Here is a 25790-nt window from a genome sequence, read left to right as displayed (position 1 = left end):
ATGGAGAACAATGGTGAAATATTAGAGGAAAAGAGGAAGGTCCATCTGGTATCTGCTTCTCTGGCTCCGTCCATGCAGGGTTATCACATGGCTGTGAAATTCCCCTGAGGATCAGAAGTCCTTCTGGGCAGTGCTGTTATCACAGAGCGCTCTCTCTCCCTCTCTCCTTTACATATTCGGGTCTGGGGATGTTAAGAAAACCCTGCTCTTACTAGTCCCACAGTATTACATGATCTTTTTCGCCTTCCTAACACCCTGCTCATACCTTTGTAAACAGTCACAGTGAATGAGCCATTTCTTTCTTTCCACTATCTCATCTGACAAGCAGGTGAACTCATTATAAGCAACACCCCCTTTCTTTTCATGAAATGGATGAGGTTGGTAAGGAGAAAAGTCCTGGATAGGTAAAAAGGATTGTCGTATTAGATGAATAGATAATAATTGTCACTTTAGGTGGCACCTGAAAGTAGACTGTGATGGGAAGAATCATTATTCAAATGAAAATGTGTGGGAAAGCATGGATTAATTTTCTCATGGTACAGAAGACGTAAGTGAAATGATATATTAATAAGGAAAAAATGATATTAACTTCAAATAATACAACAAAGACCTTGGACATCTTACAAAGTGGCATTGACTTCACCTAGTTTTACAATTATACATTTATGTTATTAAATAGTAATTAATAATGGAAAATGTATGTGACAATAAAGCCATTGAGCAGTTCAATTTTAAACAAGTTTCACCTGTTGTGAGACAACTTAACAATATTTAGTGCAATGAGACGTACACCAAAGGCATTTGTTTCTATAGTCCTTACTTCACTACAATTAGTAGTCTTTCAATTAGTATATCTCCAGTATATCTAAATGAGAAAATATTTAGAAAACAGAAAAGTGAAAGGAAAAATAAGTGTCTCCTATAAGAATACTATCCAGACATAAGCACTACCATTTTAATTCTATATCTATCTACACATATATACATGTGTATATATATATATGTATGTGTGTATATCTCTTTGCAAACAAACATAAATATATGAATGCATAAATTAGGACAGCGATCCTTAACCTTTTTGGCAATAGGAACTGGTTTCTTGGGACTGGTTTCTTGTAAGACAGTTTTTTCATGGGGTTGGAGGATGGTTTCTGGATGAAACTGTTCCATCTCAAATCATTAGGTATTAGAGTCTCATAGGATGTATGCAACCTAGGTCCCTTACATGCAGTTCACAATAGGGTTTGTACTCCTGTTAGAATCCAAGGCCACCACTGATCTGATTGACCAGAGGTGGAGCTCAGGCAGTAATGCTTGCTTGCCTGGCACTCACCCCCTGCTGTGCTATCCAGTTGGTAACTGGACACAGACCTCTACCAGCCCAGAGGTTGGGAAACCCTGATTTAGCAGATAAATATTCCTTTATGCATGGAAATGAATCACTACATCTAAAGTTTAATTTTATAACACTTTTGTGTATATATACGTGCTACACATTTTATACTTAGTGGCATTCTTATAAAGAGTACAGAATTTACTGGAATACTTCGAAACCATATTTTACACTTTATTTTAGATAAAGTGCTGAGAAGCAATCTATGTTTTAATTTCTTAAAATAATATATACATTTTTGTATTTTTAAAGAATCTTTTTATTAGGAATCTTTAGTCATTTTTGTTGTTGTTGTTGTTGTTTGAGGAGTTTTGTTTTGAGACAGTCTCACTCTGTCGCCCAGGCTACAGTGCAGTGATCTTGGGTCACTGCAACCTTCACCTCCTGGGCTCAAAGGATTCTTGTGCCTCAGCCTCCTGAACAGCTGGTACCCCTTATGAATTTTTGTTTTGTTTGTTTAAGAGAATGGGTTTTTCCATCTTGCCCAGGCTGGTCTTGAACTCCTGAGCTCAAGTAGTCCTCCTACTTCAGCCTCCTAAAGTGCTGGGATTACAGGTATGAGCCACCACTTCTGGCCCTTTACTCAGTTTTGTTTGCAAAATTGTTATTCTTGATTTTAAGGTTCTGGGATGTATACAGACGAATAACAATGTCCCAACCCATTTATTCTTTCAGTGTCCTGCATTGAGCTTGATAAACTAAATATATATTTAAAATAAACATCTATGCAAAATTATGTATTACATGCTCTCTGAGAGGAGCGTAAATAATACAAATTGGAATAGGTTTGATGATTACTTTGGAAAAGTGGCATTGTTCAGTGAATTTAATGTTATGGATTACTCCAGCCTTTTTGCAGTGCCAATGTGAATGTAATAGGTTACATTTTTTCTTTCTAAAACTCTCTCAGGATGGAGATATATTCAGCTACTTTGATATCTGCACAATATGTGTTATCAGTTAACTTTTATTTTTAGAGTTATTTTACATCCTTTATTTCAAGAATTACTTTTACGTTAGGAGGCAATCTTAAATTATCTCTTAGTTGGTAAAACTTGGTTACAGTTGGCCTACCCAATGGCTTTATTGTAACATACATTTTTTCAATTTTGTTTATAATGTATTTTATGTAAGGAACACTACATATAGGTAACTAAATTATTTTGTTCTTTGAACTAAAGCATTGTATTTTGTGTGTTGCATTTAAAAGTAATGGGAGTGCAGATTCGCAGCATTTTTTTCTCTGACTATAAACTTGAGTGTTGTGTTTGGCAAAATTTGTTTCCAAATATATTTAAACTCAAGCTAACTAAACACCATTCACACTTTTTAAGCAATGAAAACCACAAAAGCTGTGGTTTGTTTTAATCAAAACAATTCCAATGCAAATCCCATTTGTATCATACTAGACACCAGTTGTTCACTAACTGATTTTCTTTTATTAATGATCTATGTGCAAATACGTGGGCTCACAGCAAATCAGATATCTTATTAGATGCATCCAAGTCCTTTTTGAATAATGTATTTCCGTAAGTAGTTTTCATTTGGGCTACGTCAACAGAGATCACTCTATATATCATAGTTTGCAAAGACAGGGATTGAAATGTACTCTTAGCCAATGCGTAGAATAGAAATAGCCTGAGTTTTATTGAGAAAGCAAAATGATGTATTTCATTGTTAGGTAACAAAAATCTATATTGTTTAAAATGTCTGTAATCTGAGTTCTTCCCCATCACCCCGCAAAGTGACATTGACTGAAATCTCTCCATAAAGAGAATTAGGCTATTGCTTCTAGTTCAAATGCATACCCCTTCATTTCCTCTAATTTTATACAATGTAAATAAATACTCTGTAGTGTTCAGAGGCTACTGGAAAACTCTGAATGCCTATCATGTGTTCTAAATAAGGCCCTCTTGAATAAAGAATTACCTTTGAGCTAAGAAAAGCAATAGTTGCTAAGCAGAAAGGTCAACAAGAGCAAGTGGGCTTTTTCCTGTATTTGTCTGTGAGAATAAACATATGGAGGAAAATGTCCTTCTATAAAAGAATTCAAACAAAGCAAAAGTCTTCAGAAAATAGATTGCCACGGAAAGTTTATTTAAACTTAAGACTCCCACATGGAATTAGCCATGTTAGACTGCATTGAATTGAATGAATAATTCCATTCCAATATGGTCCACTTTCCTTTAATTTCTGTAAGTAATGTTTGGAATATTTGTGCCCAGCAGTATATGAGACATTTCAGCATCAGCAGATTGGAGCGCAAGAAATAAGACCCTGAAGAAATGAGCCCACAACTTTAGTGCTAGTCAGAAATGCTCAGAAACTCTTTTTTTTTTTTTTTTTTTTTTTTGAGATGGAGTTTCACTCTTGGTACCCAGGCTGGAGTGCAATGGCACGATCTCGGCTCACCGCAACCTCCGCCTCCTGGGTTCAGGCAATTCTCCTGCCTCAGCCTCCTGAGTAGCTGGGATTACAGGCACGTGCCACTATGCCCAGCTAATTTTTTGTATTTTTAGTAGAGACGGGGTTTCACCATGTTGACCAGCATGGTCTCGATCTCTTGACCTTGTGATCCACCCGCCTCGGCCTCCCAAAGTGCTGGGATTACAGGCGTGAGCCACCTTGCCCGGCCCCAGAAACTCTTAAAGGATGTAAATGTAACTCAAAACAATGCTCAAAGCAAAGTATAATATCTGAGGTTTTACATATAAAGGATATATATATATATATAACCTTGTAAAATATATGTATTTTTAAAAAAACTAGATTATAGAATCTTACAAATTCTATATTTTAAAATTTGTTTCTCTAGAAAACATTTTATATTATTTTATAGTATTTCACAGGAACACAAAAAGCAAAATGGAATAGCTAGATTATTAGGTTGGGAGTATCTAAATTTTTAACTCCGGACAATTATAACTACTATCTTTTCCAACAAAGTGCACCTTGCTTTTCCTTCTACTGTTCTATCCTGAATAATCTGCATTAATTCTTTGTTTCTCACATATGATACAGTCCTTAGCAATTTTTGACCAAACTTTGTAACAAATATAGAAAAATAGGGCTTTCTGGGTTTCAGGCAAACAGGTCCTAATGAACGATGTCTCAGTTTACTTATGAAAAATTAATCATAATTTAGAAGTGTTAAAAACCTTTAGTGGTGTTAAAAATTAAAACTGAAATGTTACACTGTTAGATAGATTTTCATCTATCATTAAAGAGTTGGATTTTTTAAAAATGACAATGGACTGACACTACGCCTAATGCAAAACCTGAACAAGGAAAACAGTTCAGTCCCCACTTTCATTAACTTCAAGACCAGGATCTGGGCTAGCTAGAAAACAGTGTAGCCATCACTCAATTCTCTGGCCACCAGGGTTCTAGTGAAAAAGAAGAGTGAAGACTAGACTAAAAGGTCTAGTCACCACAATTAAAAAGAGAGTGGCTTATTCTGCCAGATATTAAAACATATTATTAAACTATACTAATTTAAATGGGATGGCACTTGAGCCAAAAATATATGAACTAATCAGTCATGGAGAAGAGATATCTGAAAAATAAGCTATATGGATATGTCAATGTAGTTCTGTTTTTAAACGTGGAGTGGCAAAATCTATAGGGAAGGAAATGATAACCCATAGTTGTATGGGACTTGGACAATTTTGAACAACATACTGTCAGAGCATCACCTTGAACCACACATCAAAATCAATTTCACATTGTTTCAACCATAAAAACGGACCCCAAAATAACTTGAAGAGGCTGGACTTGGTGGCTCACACCTGTAATCCCAGCACCTTGGGCAGGTGAGGTGGGCAGATCACCTGAGGTCTGGAGTTCAAGACCAGTCTAGCCAGCATGGTAAAATCTTGCCTCTACTAAAAATACAAAAATTAGCTGGGCATGGTAGTATGTGCCTGTAGTCCCACCTACTCTGGAGGCCGAGGCAGGGGAATAGCTTGAACCAGGGAGGTGGAGATTGTAATGAGCAGAGACTGCACCACTGCACTTCAGCCTGGGTGACAGAGTGAGACTCCATCTCAAAAACAAACAAACAGAAAAACAAAACAAAACAAAAAACCCTCAAAGAAAATGTAGCTAAACATTAACTTGTTCTATAGAATTAGGAAAGATTATCTTGGCATTAAAATCAAAAGAAAAAAATATTACTGGTGGAGAGAATTCACACATGAAAGTTAAGTGAAGAATGATAAGACTATCTAATTTAAAATGGTAAGTCAAACTATAAACTCTGGGGGAATATGCAGTCCATTAAGTTTGCTAATAAATAAACAGGGGAAAATTGCACCCAGAAGACATAAAATGGGGAAAAGACATAAATAGGTAATTCACAGATAAAGCATTCACATTTGGGAAAAAATTTCTAAAAAAGACTTTTAAAAGTCCTCTTTGAGGAACTAATGCCAGCTAAATATTAATACGTAATACATTTTCAACAATAAATTGACAAATATTGAAAATGAATTAGGCATTCTCATATAATATTGAAAAAAAGAAAAGGTAAATTTAGGACAACATGCTACAAGTAATTGAACTTTAAGTCAGACTTAAAGTTCACCTATTAACCCTATTTCTAAAAAGCCATCCTAAGAAAACAGAGATTGTTCAAATATTTATGTAAAACAATGTTAATTGTGCATATTTATTTATAACAGCAACACAGTAGAAACAAAAATTCAAAATAAAACTGTTTAAATAAATTTTAAAAGACATGTTCTGTCAAAAGTTATGCAACTATTAAAATGAAAAATTCAAAACATATTTAAATGTAAAGATTTGACTAAGAGTTACTTTTTAAAATTTATATTAAGAATTTGGCATTTTGAACAAAGGTTTTCTTTTTGTTTGTTTTTTATTTTAAGCCATGCACACTCCACATCCTCCATCCTCTCTCCTCCCTTGTATATTTAGACTTATTATAACAGGTGGAAAATGAGATTTACAAAGCTAAATTCTTGTCTTGTTTACGTTGCTGTTTTTTTTTTATTTTATTCTTTGTTTCTTGCTCCCCTTTCTACCTCCACAATACACACATACACAAAAAACATACAACCAGAGAAGAAGAACACACACACACACACACACACATGCAATGTTTTAACTTCAGCACAGAGGCTGTGGTAGGCACACAATATCCGGCAAATAAATGAAGAGATGGAATAAATAATAAAGGCAACACTTTGAACTACAGATTGGTGCAAACATAATTGCGGTTTTTGCCATTACTGATAATGTCAGACAACTGTTTTGCAAAAGGTTACATTTGAGTGCTTGTATTTGATAACTCAAAGGAAAAACTTCTTCCTAGAAAAAATATTTTTTTAAAAAAACTCATTATGGGGTTTTATATGTGTGCTTCTGTTTGTTTATAAAATTGTGATCTCTAATGGAATGTATTTTCCCTTTTTTGTAGAGTTTTGTCATTTTTTGTGTCAAAGATAGAAACACACCAAAAGCATGCTATTCTGGTATTTTTTTTCTGCCTCCAGTACCTCATTTTTTTAAAAAAATAAAAGACTGCAATACAGTCTATTTCTGTGTTCTACCTAATTCTAAAATATTTAAAAAGATGTAGTGGCATCTTACTGCAGATGTTTATCTTGTGTAAACCCTGACAAAGGATAATCAGAGATTCTTAATACAATATTTCTCAGCCAGTTGTGGAGAATTATTTTTGACCTTAAAAAAGCAGACAAAACCCCTCCCACAGCAGCATGGGAATTCTCTCTCTCTTTTGTTCTCTCTCTCTGTCTCTGCCTAATAAATTGCTTCTCTGAAAAAAAAAAAAAAAAAAAAAAAAAAAAAAAAAAGGTCACCTATGTATACAGTTGCACATATTAAATTAGCCAAAATATCTCTAATGTGGGTATTTCAGTCCAAAGAATATGACTCCACTATGGATGTGAATTTTGTAAGATATTTTAGAGACAACCAATATAATATCAAATGCTACTTCTTCCTGCTAAAGTTTGGAAATCTAATAATAGAACTCAAACTTGGATATCTACTGAAATAATGAAAAGACAAATGAATGAAAGCATGCAATAATAAAACTGCAGTGAAGTTGGAGAGATTGTCTCCAGGGGGAAATGAACCATAACGAGCCACATAGGGAAGTCTGCTACAACCAGGCATTTTCAAGTTGTCTTACTTCTTTGTTAGTTTGCTAAGGATGATGGTCTCAAGCTCCATCCATGTCCCTGCAAAGGACATGATCTTGTTCTCTTTTTATGGCTGCATAGTATTCCATGGTGTGTCTGTATCACATTTTCTTTATCCAGTCTATCATATGGAACCAAAAAAGAGCATAGTGTCTTTAAGCAGCTACAAGCAGTTTGTTGTCAAGGGACTATGGTTTGTGCAGGGGGTACAGGGAAGATAAATGATTGATAAAATTGGAAACCAACAAAGCCGTTGTTCATAAGACTAAGAGCTTATATTGGAATTTATTATTCATGGATCATAGGGATTTATTGAAGGGTTTTAAGCTGAGGCTTGATATAATCATAGCTGAGTGGTTTTAAGATAGTAATAATGAACATGTTTTCAGGGGTATTACCTGAGTCGGGGTGCCAATTAGGAGACAGTAGTCTGTGGGAACGCAAATGAAATGAAGGTGGTAGTTATCTCTAAAGGACAATAGGAGATGTTCTTATGAAATTTACTAGTCCTTCCTTTAAATCCGTCCGTCACACAGTTTAGGACTTACATATTACTCAAATGCAATTTTATACAATGAAACACTTTATTCAATAAAGAATTTGACTACATTCCTAATCCATTAAAAATTTTAGAATCCCTCTGGTTGAATGAAGAAGTCAATATTTTTAAATAACTTTCTTTAAAAAGTAAAAATGACATTAGAATTTATATAAAGCATCTTAGTTTCCAGGCAGTATGATCCTTTGATAGGGAATGAATTAAAATTAGTGATTTTTATGAGCATGCATCTTTTGAAGCATTTCTGGACTTCTAGTTTTAAAAGTAAAATCGTTTATCATGGTTGTATTCTGGGAGAGATTTTTGCCTATATTATTAGGGTTTATCTAATCCTACATCATGGATTATTTTCTGCTCCCAGCTTTTGTGATTTGGCTATTGGTGTAAAACCAAGCACAATGTTGGTTACCTTATATCCACTCTTGATTTCTTTTTATTGGTTCAGACACCAGAAAGATTTCCAATAGCCTGAGATATTTAAAGTTTATCAATTTTTCAGAGTTGGAAATCAGAGCTTTCAATAAATTTATCCTTTCCTAATTTCAGTGTTGTCTTTACACGAATCCCTGGAAAGAGAATAAGACAATGAAATAATATTGGTAGCATAAATGTAGCCCAGGAGTATTTGCCATTTATCGGAACCTGTATGTGGCTTGGATGGGCTACAATAGTCAGATTTTTCTAATACTGTTTCTGTCCTAGAGTATGGACCATGCAGAACTCTAAAGATAGAAACAGAAGAGAGGTTTAACCTGAGCCAGTTGCTTTGATGCTTAGAAAAGGGATTTGGGTGCTCCACATACTGCACACATTTCATTCTAGAGATCTGCATGGTAATTGGATGCACACTGAAAAGTATTTATAGTTTTGATAAAATACACAGTTGTCTGAACTTTTGCCCAGAACCAGAAATCAAATAGGATGGATGTCTTCATTTGGAGAATTCATTTATGCATTTCTGAATTTGAACATTCCCCTCTACTAATGAAACATTAAGAACTTGTGGTTAACTCGAGATGAAAATATGGAGTGGCTACCGTTTGGATAAAATTATTTTCTTATGTTTTCATACAGTCGCTTAATGAGCTGTATCCTGTGAGGTCATATTGGAGACCCACAACAGTCAAACCTAAATAACCTGTCTTTCTATCCATAACATTATTTTTTAAGCTTTGTTTGCTCTCCTCTTCCAACTTGTTAGGAACAGGATATTTGGCTCCATGTTTAAAACCCGAAATGGAAAGTTGTTTTGATTTTCCTTAATAAAATCTTCACAAATTCGATATTTAACTTATAGAAGAGAGTTTTCCATTAAGCCTTCCTTAAAAGTTGGCTATACAGAACTCTGTAATTAAAAACAAAGATTCCCTAGTTTTCCCGTTGTTCAAATATATGTTATACTTCTTGAATATTGCATTTTAATTTTTTTCTTGATGCATTATACATGGTATAACATAATACAATTAGGAGTCCTGGCATAATGTTGGAGTGTGGAGTCAGTTACCTGTGAGTGGAAATGGCAGGGACATTACATAGGATGCTAGATGCCTACTAGTGTATATAATAACGTTGATTTTGGACATGAAAATGAAACATCATAAATTCAGTACTTTTTCTGTTTGATTTTCCTGCATCTACATGAGAATATTTATTTACTTTTTTAATATATATTTTTTTAATACAGTCTTAAATAAAACTTCTTCTCCTGCCCAGACTGGAATGCAGTGGCACAATCATAGCTCTCTGCAGCCTCAAAATCCTGGGCTCAAGCGATCTTCCCACCTTAGCCTCCTGAGTAGCTAGGACTACAGGCACATACCACCATGGCAGAGTAATTAAAATTTTTTTTTTGTAGAGACAGGATCTCACTATGTTGCCCAGCCTGGTACCAAACTCCTAGCCTCAAGCAATCCTCCTGCCTTGACCTCCCAAAGTGCTAGAATTACAGGCAAGACCCGTCATGCCCAGATAATACAAGATGATTATAGTGGACAGTATCTATAATTTAATGGAAAGCACTGGATTTGGGTTCAGGAAAAACTGATGCCTCTGTTAGCTGCAGTTTCTGATATTCTTTCCTAAGGTTAAATCCTTTTAGTACATCGTTTCATTTAATCATCAACAAATCTTCTCTGTAGTACTTTGTATCTCCACTTTATACTTAATATAATTGAGATTTGGTGAAGTTAATTAATTTTCTGCACACCCCAGAGCTTTTAGGTGGGGAGACTGGTCCAGCTAAGTGTCATTTCAAAGTCTTTGTGACCACACAGCTGGCATGACAATGGGAAGCTCCTGTTGCCACTAGCCAGTGATGCACACTTGGGTTATTTGTTTAAAAGTTCTAACCCTTCTCTTAGTTGTATGCAAATTAGCAGCAATACTCTCTGTTCCACAGGTTATTGATGAGATGACATAAAAGTACTTGGCAGCATGTCATCTAACGTATCTAGGAAGTCAATAAATATTTGTTTAGTTTGGCAAAATACGTATCTATGACTTCAAAAGATAAAAAAATTGCTGAAGGAAGACAATAATTTGTATAGAACTGCCTAAATAATTAATGATGGGGCAAGAAGTCAAGGTCTATTTGGACTAGAGAATCTGGGAAATAAGAAGAATGTGTATTTGCTTTCATATAGACCCAAGAAAGTATTAATGTACAGCAAAGACAGAAAAAAATGGACAACTGCTTTTCACAATACCAGTTGACTTACTGAATTAGAAGGTGTCTTTCAACATGTAAAATGGACAATGTCAGGTTTGAAAATGTATTAGCAGCTCAGGAATTCAACAACTAGACACTATTTCATTCTAAAGAACAAAATTAGAAATCCCCATTAATTTACTGTTTGCAGACTGGAGAGTATATTAAAAAAAATGCACAGAGCAGAATTTCATCATGAATTTATGGTGTTTTTCTTTGCTGTGTATTCTGGCTGTCCCTGAAAGCTGCAAATGTGAATATAGGTTATAATGGAGCTTAGAAGAAGATGAAGAAGAAGAAGGAGCAGGAGCAGGAGAGGAAGAAAAATGATTTCTGCAGGATACTATACCATTGTAAAAGTAGATCATTTTTATGACCAAATGGGGAAAATAGGGTCCAATAATAAACTCTTATACAAAAGTTTAAATATTTAAAAAATAACTATATAAATTGCTATTCATATGGAAAGAATGAGTTTTTGTTCAGAATAATCCTTATATCCCTTTATTGGAGTACTATTTGTGTGTGTGCATGTATATATGTATATATGCATATCTATGTTTTGCATATATTAATTCTCATTAATTTTTAAGAATAGAAACACTTTTCTTTTTTTTTTCTTTTCATTTTGCAATGGAGTCTTACTTTTATTGCCCAGGCTGGAGTACAATAGCACAATCTCAGCTCATTGCAACCTCCGCTTCCTGGGTTCAAGCAATTCTCCTGCCTCAGCCCCCTGAGTAGCTGAGATTACAGGCACATGCCACTACACCTGGCTAATTTTTGTATTTTTAGTAGAGATGAGGTTTCACCATTTTGGCCAAGCTGGTCTCAAACCCCTGACCTCAGGTGATCCACCTGCTTTGGTCTCCCAAAGTGCTGGGATTACAAGAGTGAGCCACTGTGCTCAGCCTAGAAAGAAACATCTTTTAAAATAATTTTACTATTAGTCAAATCTATTATTGCTATTTGCTATTTTGCTTTGATAAGTTATAATTAGGTTTCTCCCATTTTGCATCTTACACAATATTGCATGCTAGACAAAACTACAGATCTTTTCTGTAGCCTATCTCTAGATCTCTCACATCCTTGGCATAGTTAGCTTTAAAATACATTAGACTAGTTTCCTAAAGATTTAAAATAAACATCCTTTTTGTTATTAATTTGTTTTGGTCTGCAGTCTAAAAGTTAAAACACCGCTTGAAAATATAAGTCATTTTACATCATCCTTTTAAATACAGAGGGAAGCCCCTTTCAGTTGCTCCTAGAATTACCTTTTAGTCCATACTATATGAAGTAAGTTATTGTTTACTGTTGTAAAATAATTATGTGAGGGGAATTTGAGCCCCCATAGAGGGAGCATATGAGGTTAGTAATACTAACCTACCGTGAAAAACATGACGACCCAAGACCAAGGCTAGGGGAGGGTGGGGTAGGATCATAAGTGGGCATCCAGCTAAACAAAAGTGTTGAGAATGATTCTGCAAACTATGCAAGCTGTAAAATTCAGCCCAGACTGTGGAGAAGAGGAGAACCAGGCAAGTTATAGGTAGGCAGCCAGATAACCCAGGTTCAGATTGCTACACCCTGCCCTTTTTCATCCTGCATCTATGTTGTAAGTGATTCTGTGTCCACAGTTGTTAAGTTATTCTCTCCTGGGTGCTAGAGGACTCCAGGTAGCTTTGGATCTAATACATAACATTGCCAAAGTAATTCTGAATTTAAAAGTCGTTTTGCATATAGACGCAGATTTAGGTTTTATAAGGTCTGAAGCTTATACAATTCTGAGGACTCTCTAAGTAATAGTTTTAAAACTACAAGTAGAAAAATAGGTATGAATGTTAATGTATATTTCAAATGGGAAAGAAGTCACAAAGAATTTTAAAGGACTCATTGGCAAAAATGTTTAAATTGATTTTAGCTTGATTTTAAATATGACTCAATAAAGAAACAGCAATTTGCTACCTGAGATGGAAACAACAGTGTAAAGACATTGTTTCATGAAAGTTAAAATACAGGAGACCCCTTCACATGCAGATATTTGCTTTTTAAGATGTCTATTGTGAGACCTAGAGATATTTACCTAAAAGTCCATAATTGGGGCATAGATGTTATTTTACAAGAATCCTGTCGATTACAAAAGCAACTGCAGTCTGGACCAAAATTGTGCCATTGGTAACTTAAACTGTGAAGATTCAATTTCTCTTTTCATATATAATTGGAAAAACTAAGCTACCAGGCAGAAAAACGTCATTCCAACACCATTTAGGTAGTTGTATTACATCACAGCTTTTACACATAAATGAGACCAAACAAACTCAGATGTTCTATTTTCTTTGTTTATAGCCATTGCTAAAATTGCTCTGTAATATATGCTAGACATTCGAAACTCAGAATGACTGAAATTTTTAAAACATTTGAAAGTAAACCAAGACTGACTGGTACTTTGGAAACATTTTGTAATGTATCTTAACACGTAGACATGCAAATTTTATGGACTTCATTGAACATTAAGTGGATATGACAAACATCTATTGAACATAATTGAGCATATTTATGTTCCTTTATCAGGCCTCTGGGTTTTTAAAAATAATTATTTAGTATTAGATGTAATGAACCAAAACATGATACATTTCACTGTTTCCATTCCACTAAGAGTAATATTTAAGTTCACTGATAGATCTGCTCATCTTAATATTGTTTTATTAATTATTACTTCATTAAACATAAATATAAGACTAATTTTAAACAGAAACATCTTGATACATTTCAATTCTTAAAGTGTCATTCTTCAGAAAGCTCTTTCTTGCCCAAGTAGTCTTATTTTTTTTCATGCGAGTAGAGAAAAGTGGAGGAATCTATACCTCATGTAGTTTAACTCTACAAGTGTTTTTTTTTTTTTTTACCTTTAAAGAATAATACATCCAAACAGCCTTCTGTTTCTTTTCACTGTTATAATCTGAAATTTAAACAAAAATCTCTATTTTATCTATAATATCTCTCATTAATCCTAATTCAGTTTTTTTTTTATTTTAAAATTATGACTTAAGCTTCAAGGATTCAATAAATTTACATCTGTGTCTACTGATAAAATATGTGTTCAGGTTTTGGTGGTATATATACTTTCTAGAACAGCAGGAGTAACTGTAGATTCTAGCATAAACAACCAAATAAACATGCATTTGTATCAAGTGGGTTTCAAAATGTGTTGCTGCCAAAAGCATGCTCAGTTATTTTTTTGAGTTTCATAAAATCTTAGACTTCAAAAGACACAAAGGGAGAAAAACTGGCTATGTATCACTTGGAGTTGACTTTCTTTCTTATATGTAAAATTGTTTACCAAAGAACAACATTAATGTTTATTTACATTTCAATGTGTTGTTATTGTTGCTTATTTGAAAAAATCTTTTTACTTTGAATTTTAGATGTACAAAGAAGTTGCAAAGATAGTAGAGCATTCCCATACACCCTTAATGTACACCCTATAATGTTCCCATACACCCCATAATGTTATCATTTCATACTGCCGTCTCATTTTTGTCAAAACTAAGAAACCAACACTGATACATTACTATTAACTGAACCTCGAACTTGATTCAAATTTCACTAGTGTTTCCATTAATATCCTTTTTCTGTTCTAGGATGCAATTTAGAATACCACACAGCATTTAGCTGTCATATCTCCTTAATCTCCTTTGGTGTATGACAGTTTCTCAGTCTTTGTTTCCATGACATTGACATTCCTGCAAAATGAATACAATGTATCAGGGCTAGATGATGGTCCTGAAGCCAGGTTAGGGCCCTCTTGAGGAAGAGTTAATGACAATGCTAAACATACTATTTGCTGCAGTGATTTGGGAAGGTATCTGTAGCCTAAACATCAGATAGCTTGAGGAAGGTTTGAATAGGTTTCTACATCTGAATTCCTTATTGTAGCTGCTTCTATGATTTGTAGTTAAGCTAGGAAATCTTGAACTTTTCCAGTGGTCCAGAGCTGTGGCTTTTCCATTGTCCTGATGCCGAAAGTGCTGAATGCAAATAGAAAAGTATAATGAACACATCTGAAAATTGAAAGTATATAATCTGCGGTTGTATTGCTTTCAAAACTTTAGAAGTCTACGCCTGCCAAGAAAAGAAGTTGTAGCATTACAGTTCTATTTCTAAAGAGAAGTGAAGCCAATACCTATAAGACATACGTCTTTATTTACTCAAACATAAATCAAATGGTTCAGGAACTTGTGCAAGCAAATCGGATTCCATTTGTATGTTTTTCCTGACACATAAATCTAGCTGTATGTAGAATGGCATGAATAATGCAGGAACTGAGCTCCCAGAGTGAATAATCTTTCACTAGAAACCTGGGACTGATGGCTTAGCTTACAGAAATGGGCTAGGCACCATGGAGATAAATGCAAGAACACACATAGGCAATCTATGTGTATCTACTTTTTTCTCCTATTGGATTTTACATTGTGAGACACATGCACATAGCAGCATGCCAGTGTTGTTTCCTTATTAAATGCATTAATAATAATAAATGTTAGTCACTGTCATGATGATTACTGATTCTTTTATGCTGATTGCACTACTCACAGCAATCCTGTAAACCACTGTGACCATCATGTGAAGGTGAAGAAGATGAGGGACTGGGGATTTTAATAACTTATCAAAGATCATACATCTGGGTAAGGGCACAGTGAAATCTGCTCTGTCTCACTCCATAGGCGTAAACATTACTAAATACAATTCCTATTTTGAACTCAAGATGGTCTTTGATGGCTTATGGTAGTAAGATAAGAACAAGCTGACAGAGGCAAAAGGAATAAATAAAAATAAGTTAGCACAAGACCCTGAGTACAAAAAGAACAAATCCAGTGCTCAGACTACAAAGTTAAAACATATTATGGGATTATTTTCTCAGCAGTAGAAAGAGCAAATCTACATAAACTAATATTCAGATCCCATTTATCACTTATGTGTCTGAACAGTTCAGGTATAAAAATAAATCTTGAAACTATAACCGAGGTTATGAAGGCCTTTATGCATTGATTAAAAGTCAATCAACAAAATTGTATCAAAATCAATCAAAAATCATAACAAAACAAGGATGGCCTCCCTTCCCCCTTTTATTTAATGTTTTATTATAGATTATAGACAAGGCAGTTGGCCAAGGAAAAGAAAGATAATGTATTCTGATTATTTGGGAAGAATCAACACTATCTCTACTTACAGATAACAGGGTCTTGTATATAGATAATCCTAAGGAATACACACACACAAATAGGATCTTACAGCAAGGGCCACAGGTGATTTAACGAATGACCAAAATGAAGATTTTTATCAGGGCAAGGTATTTCTGGAATTTGGAATTTCTAAAGTCTTTTCTTGGCTGCTCTTGAACTTTTCAGAAAATTTTCACTTGAAAGATAGTTGCACTGTTATTTCTAATGTCAACTGGCAGCACAGATGATTTCATAGTTGCTGTTGGAAACCATTCCCAAAAGTAGCTGATTACTTTCCACAATGGAAAATCATTTCTTTGTGCTCATTCTGATCTTTTATCCATACTTTTTTCCAAAGTGTTCAGTAAATAGGGCAAACTTGAGATGTTAAAACTGACAGCATTGAAACTCTACTCACTTTCATTGGTTCCTTTAACCAATTGAACCTCGCAATCAAATGAAATGACAAGAGTTATTTTTCTTCTCTTCATTTCTAATACTAAGCAGTTACGAAAAATTTTCTCAAAATCTCATTTTGGGGCTCTACCAAAGATGTATGTGTTCAAGCCAATCACATAGTAGAGGAACATAAGGAAACATATTTTTAATAAAAAAAATAATAGCAAGTTTCATCAGAAAGAATTGAATATTTTCCAAATAGAGTCAGTCACTGGTGGAAAGGGGCTAAAACCATAAAGCAACCAAAGGAGCTTGGAACCGTGGATTTGGAATGCATTCTGAGAGTTAGAAGAACCAAAATTGTAAGTGTGTTAAGATTGTCAGAGTGTAAACTTTGATATTCACAAAGACACTAAGAGCCTGGAACATATGAGGGAAGTATGAGCTAATTATACCAAATTGGGAGTTACCAACATGTCAGTGGTGATTGAGTCCTTTGGAATAAATGGGATACTAAACATATTATAAAGTGATAAAAGAAGAGGGCACATATCATAATCTTGAACAATACCTAAATTTAAAGTGTCTAAAAGAAACACAGAAGAAGTCAGAAAATCAGTAGAAAAAAATATATTAATGGCAAAAAAAACACAATTACTTTGGCATGAACCTAATAGAAATGTTGCCTCCTAATGGTTAGGGCTATTGTTTTTGTTGTTCTTATAGAGGAGAGACGTTTTGAAGGTGCTCATTCTGTTTCTTCACTGATATCTCACGTATAGTTTTGCTTCCTCATTTGTTTATCCACCTTTTTAGACTACTGTACTTAATCTGTCATTTATCTGTAATGTGCAGCTATAATCATGGCAACACCATCTGCAACAATCCCTTTCCCTGTCTTATTTATGTTCTTCATTACTTCTCTTATTCATTATTTAGATAAATGGTGACCAAAGAAAGGTGTGCATATTTTAGGATATGCTCAAAATGATCTTACAGTCACAAAAGAGAAAGATATTCTGTGAAAGTTATTTTATCTTCTTGTTTCATTTCTATGTGTCTGAACATATGTGTGTCTATACCTTCTCATCCTATAGTAATTACTGCTATTTATAGAAAATAAGCAGTTATTTGCTTTATAATCTTTAAATAAATTAAATATGATTCTTTCATATCTATCATGCTTTCCAGCCCAGTGGTTTAAAAATATTGTTTAAATGTATACCCAAATACATTAACTCCGTTTTTCTGTTCAACATTTTATACTTCGAACCATATATTATACGTGAAAAAAATGCCAGAGTTTTTTCCTCAAATAATATACCTTAGCTAGGTTTCTATGAGTAGAAGTAAATGACAAAAATATAGCTGCTGACCAATATACATGTTTTAAACAGTTAACTAATGGTGAGGTAAATTTGTGAGAACTTTTTGTTTTTACATAGGATAGAAATGTCTCTCTCACACACACAAACCTACATACACACACACACACACACGCAAACCCCTAAAATGGAAATTGGTGTATTGTGACTTTATTTTGAGGCCATATTTAATCTTCAGGAAAAAACTAGAGTATCATTTTGTGGAATGTGTTAATGACTTTAGTGTGTAGCGTATTTGACGTTCAGGCACAATCTTGACGTGTCACCGTAAAATTGCTTTGGTTTTATTTCAGTGACTTCAAAATAACCACTTGTCATTGTGTCTCTAAAGGAACATTTGCTCCCTCAGAATTTTTGTTATTATGCCAACTAGACTGTTATTTCTGGTCTTCTTTGCAAAGAAGTGATAAAGGTCTAAAATTGGGAAATATCAAGATATTCTTTGCTTACAATCTCTTTGTATGAGTAGAAATGTGCAGAGAAAATCTATTTTAATATTTTAATGTGGTTGGTTATCAGTGTAGACCAAGACAAATTAGCACAGCAAAGGTATAAAATTAGCATGCTTGAGCTATCATAGAAGGATGTCACACTAAAAAGTGAATTCTCTTTATAGAGTTTAAAAGGTAATTAACAAGTTATTTGCTGAGGCTTTAGTAACATTTCATCTAATGTGAAGCCAATGTGCTTCAGGTCACATGCAGGCCAGCCTAGAATGAAGTCATAGAAATGAAAGTGAAGATGAAGTAGAAGATTAATTTAATTAGGATTTCCTAAGATAATATTTAATTTCATGAAGGATTTTAAGACTATAAGATTCCTCACATCACAAGCAACATGGAATATGCACATTTTCAGATTCTTCCCAGCCACGAGGATTGCATGGAATTTGCGACCTCCAAAAGACAGAATTAATGCCAGTTATAGTAAGAATCCACAGAATATTAGTGGCATGCAAATGGATTTGATTAATAATAAAGTGTAAGGTGGTATTTCTCTAAGTATATAATCCAACGAGTTTTGAAAGGTCCTGTCCTTGATCTCATTTTTTTTTCCTGGAAATTGTGATTTGGTGCTGAACTGCATTTGATCAGAAATTAATGCCTAAAGTATACAAGGAAAGAAGTGTGTGTCTTGGTGTGTGGTACGCAAAATCTTTAAGGAAGAAAAATAAGGATCAAGGAAACAATCTCTGAAACAGGATAGGTCACAAGTACGTATTAAAGTAGGATTTATTTATAATCTTGAAATATTAAAAAAGGAAAAGTCCTTGGGGGCGATTGTTTTGAAACTTTTTAGCTTACTGCTTGGGATTGTGAGATTTTTCACTTAGATGAGTATACACATTTTGAAATGCAATGTCACATTTTTAATGAAATGCAATGTCACTCACTCACACTTGAGACTGACCATGATATTCTAGAAAGAAAGAAAAATAAACCCAGCATTTAGATGCCAAGCACCTTTCAAAAGTCTTTTAGAATTTATTATTGTTCCACTTTTACAGATGGTGAAACTGAGACCCACACTAGACTCTTTGCCTGTTAACACCGCTATAAGTGATGGAAACACACTTCAAATCACATGGACACAGGGAGGGGAGCACTACACACTGGGGTCCGTTGGGGGGAAATGGGGGAGGGATGGGGGGTTGGGGAGGTGGGAAGAGATAGCATGGGGAGAAATGACAGATACAAGTGAGGGGACGGAAGGCAGCAAACCACACTGCCATGTGTGTACCTATGCAACAATCTTGCATGTTCATCACATGTACCCCAAAACCTAAAATGCAATTAAAAAAAAAAGAATAAAATCTTGTCACTTGTGGCAAAAACAAAAACAAAAACAAAAACAAACAAACAAAAAACAAATCTCAATCCACCTTTAAGCCTCTACATGAGATTATCTCTCTTCTCTGAATTAAAGACTAGAGATCAAATCCTAATGACAACATATTTAAGTAGGTGCCTTTTTACTCTGCCTTGACGTGTTGCTGCTGTAGATTCAGAAAGTGAAAAAATGGTAGTGTGCATTGCCTTTAGCTAGAGTACTGTACCACTTTTTCTCTATTTTCCCCTTCATCCCAACCTCTCCCATTCTCTGTCGTGTCCTGTATCCTGAGATGTTTGTGCCCTAGGGATGCATCACCAAACTTCCTTACCTCCTAGCTTCTGATTTAGTTTGGGTAATCGGAGAATAAGGAGAGAATAACCTGATCATTTCTTCCCTGTTCCATCTCAACTTCTGTACTTTGGTTGTGACTGTGATTACTTCCCAAAATTCTGGATGCTGTTGGGACGCTCCTCTTTCTCTCTTCTTTCCCTGTCACTAGATCCTGCTGAATAATCTTACCCCATGCTCGTTGAGGCCTGGAAGTGGTAAAACATCCCAGTGCTGCTAGTCCCTGGAAGTCTCACATTCCTGATTAGCTACCTTATCCCTACCTGCTCTGTAAATAGTCCCTCATGAAATTATTTTCAATATACCCATTGTGTGCATCTAGTCTTTTCTTTTTGAATCTTGAATGTTGTATGACTATCAGAAGATTAAAAATTTATTGGGCCGGGTGTGGCAGCTCAGCCTATAATTCCAGCACTTGGAGAGGCTAAAATGGGTGGATCACTTGAGGTCAGGAGTTCAGGAACAGCCTGGTCAACATGGTGAAACCCTGTCACTACTAAAAATACAACAACGACAACAAAAATTAGCTAGATGTTTTGGCACACTCCAGTAATCTCAGCTACTTGGGAGGCTGAGATAGGAGAATCACTTGAACATGGGAGGCGGAGGTTGCAGTGAGACTAGATTGCACCACTGCACTCCAGCCTCGGAGACAGAGTGAGACTCCATCTCAAGAAAAAAACAAAACAAAACTCTGAAAATAGAGGCTCTTACATTATGAAGTTATTGATTAGTCTAGTAGTACAGATTCCAAAGATCCTCAGAATCTTTTTCCCCTTTTTCTACTGTATAGCAGGAACATTTTTATTATTCTCTTAATTCTTCCAGCTACCTATCCTCTTCTCTGACAATATGTCTACCAATTGGCAGATTTTTTACATGTAATTTGAGTATACACGAACCTACCACTTGTTAAAGTAAACTAAATATGGCCTGAGAAAGACTGTGTTCTTCTCTGTTTAAGTCTTTGTGGAGGAACTGTTTACCCAACTTAATAGGCAGACATGATTGAAAACCTAACTTAGGAGCATGCATCTGTAACGATAGCTAGGTCTTGGACAATCCCAGCAGCCACACTTAACCATTCACACACTGTAGACTATTTGAACTGTGTTCAAATAAGGAAAACGCCAACCTGTAAACAATCCAGTTGTTTCTATACCTCACCTCCAAATTCTGTACATCACTTTCCTTCTATTGTCTATATATTTTTTCTGACCACAAGGCATCCCTAAAGTCTCTGAGTCTACTGTGATTCTGGAGGCTGCCTGCTCTGTGGATATTTTTTTTCTTTCTGTCATTTAAACCCTGTTAAATTTGTCGAAGAATTTCTTTTAACATCCTGTAAACCTCTTCATCAAAAAGAATTTTAGAAAAGTATATGAAAGTTCCTTCAAGCCCCTGCCATATTTGATAAGCAACCTCATAATATGGATGGAGCCCCTGAGCCTTCTGAGCTGGGCTGTCACATTGCCATTACCAGAAGGGCATATCAGAGTTGCCATCTTTCTTGAAATTTCAGGGGAAGGTCCACTTGTTAAGCCCTTGCTCTTTAAAAGATGTTTCCCCTGTGATTTCCGTTATCCTGCACTCTCTTGGTTTTCTTACCGCTTTGGCCATCCATTTCCATTACCTCATGGATCACCATCTTGCACATGTTCTTTAAATGTTGAAATAGCTCAGATCTCTGGCTTTGAAAATTCCAAAACTCATCCAGAGAGGATGCAGCATGATCTTTGTATGTACATTCTAGCCCTTTTACTTGGACCCCAGGCCTGTTATTTCAGGTTATTTTGACTGTTTGACAACTGCATTTAGACTTGTTTCTGGTATCTATATTTATGTAAAACTGAACTCATGCTCCTCCTTCTTCTTCTACCAGGGGCGGGGGGAGAAAGAAAACAACCACCATTATGACAACAACTCAGTGAAATATTTCATGACATGTTGAGGAACTTGGATTTTTGCGGGCAGGAGACAGCGAACACTGGACAGACCCTTTGCAGGAGGAATGGGGAAGGATCTTCATGTTTACATTTTGACATGATTACTTTGCCGATTTGTCAATAGTTTTGAAGAAAAGATGACTGTTGGCAGAGAGGCCATCTGAGACATGCTTTAAAAGTTTGAGGTAAAACACGATGAAGATGTAAAGAGAGGTATCAAAATAGGGACAGAGAGGAGTGCATACATTTGAGAGATATTTAAATGATAAATCAAGAGAAATTGATAACTGACTAGATTTAAGAATGAAGGAAGAGAAAAGCTTTCATTTCCTAGAGAATGATGTTGTGAGCAGGTGAAATAGAGACTACAGAACAAGTAAGTCTAAAAGTAAAGGGGGAAAATAAATTTTTTTCTCTCTCTCTCCTTCCTTTCCTCCTTCTTAGTATTTATTTTCTTCCTTCCTTTTATTCTATTTATTTTCAAATTTTTTCTTTTTTTATGTTTAAAAAGCCTGTAGGAAATGCTAAGAAGGCAGCTGACATTTCCAGTGATATTAGTCTGGATGTCAGAGAAAAGATGATCTTAGCTTAAAAAGCAGATGCAGGAGTAATGGGTAGATAGAGGAGAGTGGAATTATGCCCTAAGTAGCTCACAAAGGGAAAGAAACTGCACCAAGTGGGGAAGACAGCAGCCAAAGGCAGAACTCTGAGGACCACAGCACTCAGAGTGGTAAATGAAGAAAAAGCTGTAAAGCCTGACGTTGAGGTAAGTTAAGCATTTGTTCCAAGCCTTGCACACAATTCTGGAAAAGCAACAGAGAGAGAGTGAATCTAGATTCTCACACAAGTTCTCTTTCCACTAAACACTAATTTGTCATCATTTTGTTAAAAGCTAAATTGCAGCATAGGGGACTTCAGGAATTTCAGCTATGTCTAAGCTAGTATTTTACTATCATTTATCAAATACCTAATGGATAATTCAGCTTCTGCACTGTAAGAAACTACTCTAAAACTTAGCCACTTGGGATAATAATATCGATTAGTGTTCACAACTGTGTATGGCAGTCGGGGATTTCTTCAACTGTGGGCGGGTTTGGCTGAAGTTGAATGGTCTAGGATGCTCTCACTAGCATTCTGGTGATTGGCTCAAGATCAACTAAGGTGATGAGAAGACTATGCTGCCCACTCACATGGTAGTGGTCAGAGTTCCTGGGCCCCAATGTGCAAGCATTTTGCAAGTCTGTGCTTAAATCAAGTTTGTTATCATTCCATTAGCTAAAACCAGAGTTAGACTGGGAGGGAAAAAACCCAGTGTGTAGGCAGAGGGAGAAGCATCGTGTCAGCCACTTTTGCAATCTACCACGGGTATCCAGATTTGTAATCACTGCCCATTTTTTATAGACTGGATAAAGAAAATGTAGCACATCTACACCATGGAATACTATGCAGCCATAAAAAAGAATGAGTTCATGTCTTTTGCAGGGACATGAATGAAGCTGGAAACCGTCATTCTCAGCAAACTAGCACAGGAACAGAAATCCAAATACCACATGTTCTCACTCATGAGTGGGAGTTGAACAAGGAGAACATATGGACACAGGGAGGGGAACATCACATATCTGTCAGGGGGTGGGGGACAAAGGAAGGGAGAGCATTAAGACAAATACCTAATTCATGCAGGGCTTAAAACCTCTATTACAGGTTGATGGGTGCAGCAAACCACCACGGCACGTGGATACCTATGTAACAAACCTGCATATTCTGCACACGCATTCCAGAACTTAAAGTAAAATTTAAAAAAATAACAAAAATAAAACCATATAATTTATATCACTGGCCTGACTATAGATTTTGTATTTCCATGTCTGTGAAACTTCACTAACATATATAATGCTCTTCAAAGTGTCAGATGAAAGGTGACATATTTATTTTTTCTAATTAAACATATTTTACCAATGTGGAAATATTAGACTTCGGAATCTGGAACCTTTTTGTAACATAAAAACAATGTTTCTTTTCTTTTTTAAAAACTTCTATTTTAGATTTAGGGGTACATGTGAAGTTTTATTAACTGGGTATACTGTGTGATGCTGAGGTTTGGGGTACAAATGACATACTCATTCATGTTCTGAGCATAGTTCCCAACAGTTTCTCAGCCACATTTTTTTAAGAAGAAAGAGTCTAAACTATTAAGAATGATCTATTTTATAAAAAGATAAATTCTTGGCATTTTAAATTCATAAGTTTAGGAAATTTGCAATCAGTCTCCGTAGTTTTCAAAGAGGCCTGAGCAGAGTTAATATTTAATAAACGTAAAAAGAAGTAATTCTTCCTGAATCGTCTAATTCAGAATGCCTGCACTGGGGACCAACAGCACCAAATGTCTCCAGTATTGAAAATCCTCTATATGTTATTTTACTTACAAGTGGTGACAAACATCTTGAAAACAAATATCTTTCAAGGAAATCTGATGAAACAAAAAGTATTTTGTTCCAAATGTAAGGAATAAATCTTGTAAATTTTAAGTGGTTTCCCGAACAAGAAGTGCATAGAAAACGCCAAAAAGATTTTTTTTTTTCTCGGCATCTCCTTCAAGAGCAGAATTTCAAAAACTTAGAAAGGTTTTGTTTTTGTTTTGTTTTACTTCTTAAACTACTAGCTCAAATATTATTTGTGGTAAATATTTACAACTTTTTAAAGGTGTATTGAGGATGCATTTTGCTGGCATCCCTGGCTATGCTTATAGATGTACCACATGCTGAAGGATGTTATTCAATTATTTATACACACAGAAAATTTTCTGGAAAGATAATTGGATTAGTTGCTGAAATATTTTTCTCTTTCAGAAACATCTTTAGTCTCCAGTCAGTCTTAGGCTGAACATCAGGATTACTGAGTGTTATGAGGAAATGACCATAGTTATTATATAAAGAAAGAAGGAATAATTCTAAAAATCCATACATTGTAATAAGCATGTGCCCAAATGATGTAAAACATGGTTTTCATCTATTTTGAATGAATAGTTGAATCTCGAGCACCCCTTTTTTTGAGAGGTGCTACCTTGTTGGCAAATGCCTAGGTTTAAATGCTAGATTCAACATTTCCAGTAGAGTAGCTTTAGCCTCACCAGTTATAATACTTGAGATTCTGTCTCTCCATGCAATAGGAATATCTAAGCAATAAGTATTTCTTTTTCTTTTTTTTTATTGCATTTTAGGTTTTGGGTACATGTGAAGAACATGCAAGATTGTTGCATAGGTACACACATGGCAGTGTGGTTTGCTACCTTCCTTCCCCTCACCTGTATCTGTCATTTCTCCCCATGCTATCTCTTTCCACCTCCCCACCCCCCCGTCCCTCCCCCATTTCCCCCCAACGGACCCCAGTGTGTAATGCTCCCCTCCCTGTGTCCATGTGTTCCCATTGTTCAACACCTGCCAATAAGTATTTCTAATATTTCTAATTGTTTTCTAAATTTTCATTTCAATTACCAAAGTTAAATTATTTTATTAAAATGGTTTTGTTTTGTTTTTGTTTTTGTTGTGAGATGGAGTCTCACTATGTCATCCAGGCTGGAGTGCAGTGGCACAATCTCAGCTCACTGCAACCTCTGTCTGCCTGGTTCAAGTGATTCTCATGCCTCAGCCTCCTGAGTAGCTGGGACTACAGGTGTGTGCCACCACACCTGGTTTATCTAAATGTTTTTGGAAAGGAAGTCAGTTTTATGTACATACATTCATATGCGATTTCAAATTACACATGAAAATATGTGCAGAAGGTGGATATCCAAGTGGAACCACTGTAGACATC

The sequence above is a fragment of the Saimiri boliviensis genome, chromosome 17 (assembly GCF_048565385.1).
Source record: "Saimiri boliviensis isolate mSaiBol1 chromosome 17, mSaiBol1.pri, whole genome shotgun sequence".
Lineage (NCBI taxonomy): Eukaryota > Metazoa > Chordata > Mammalia > Primates > Cebidae > Saimiri > Saimiri boliviensis.
Note: the sequence above shows the minus strand (reverse complement) of the source record.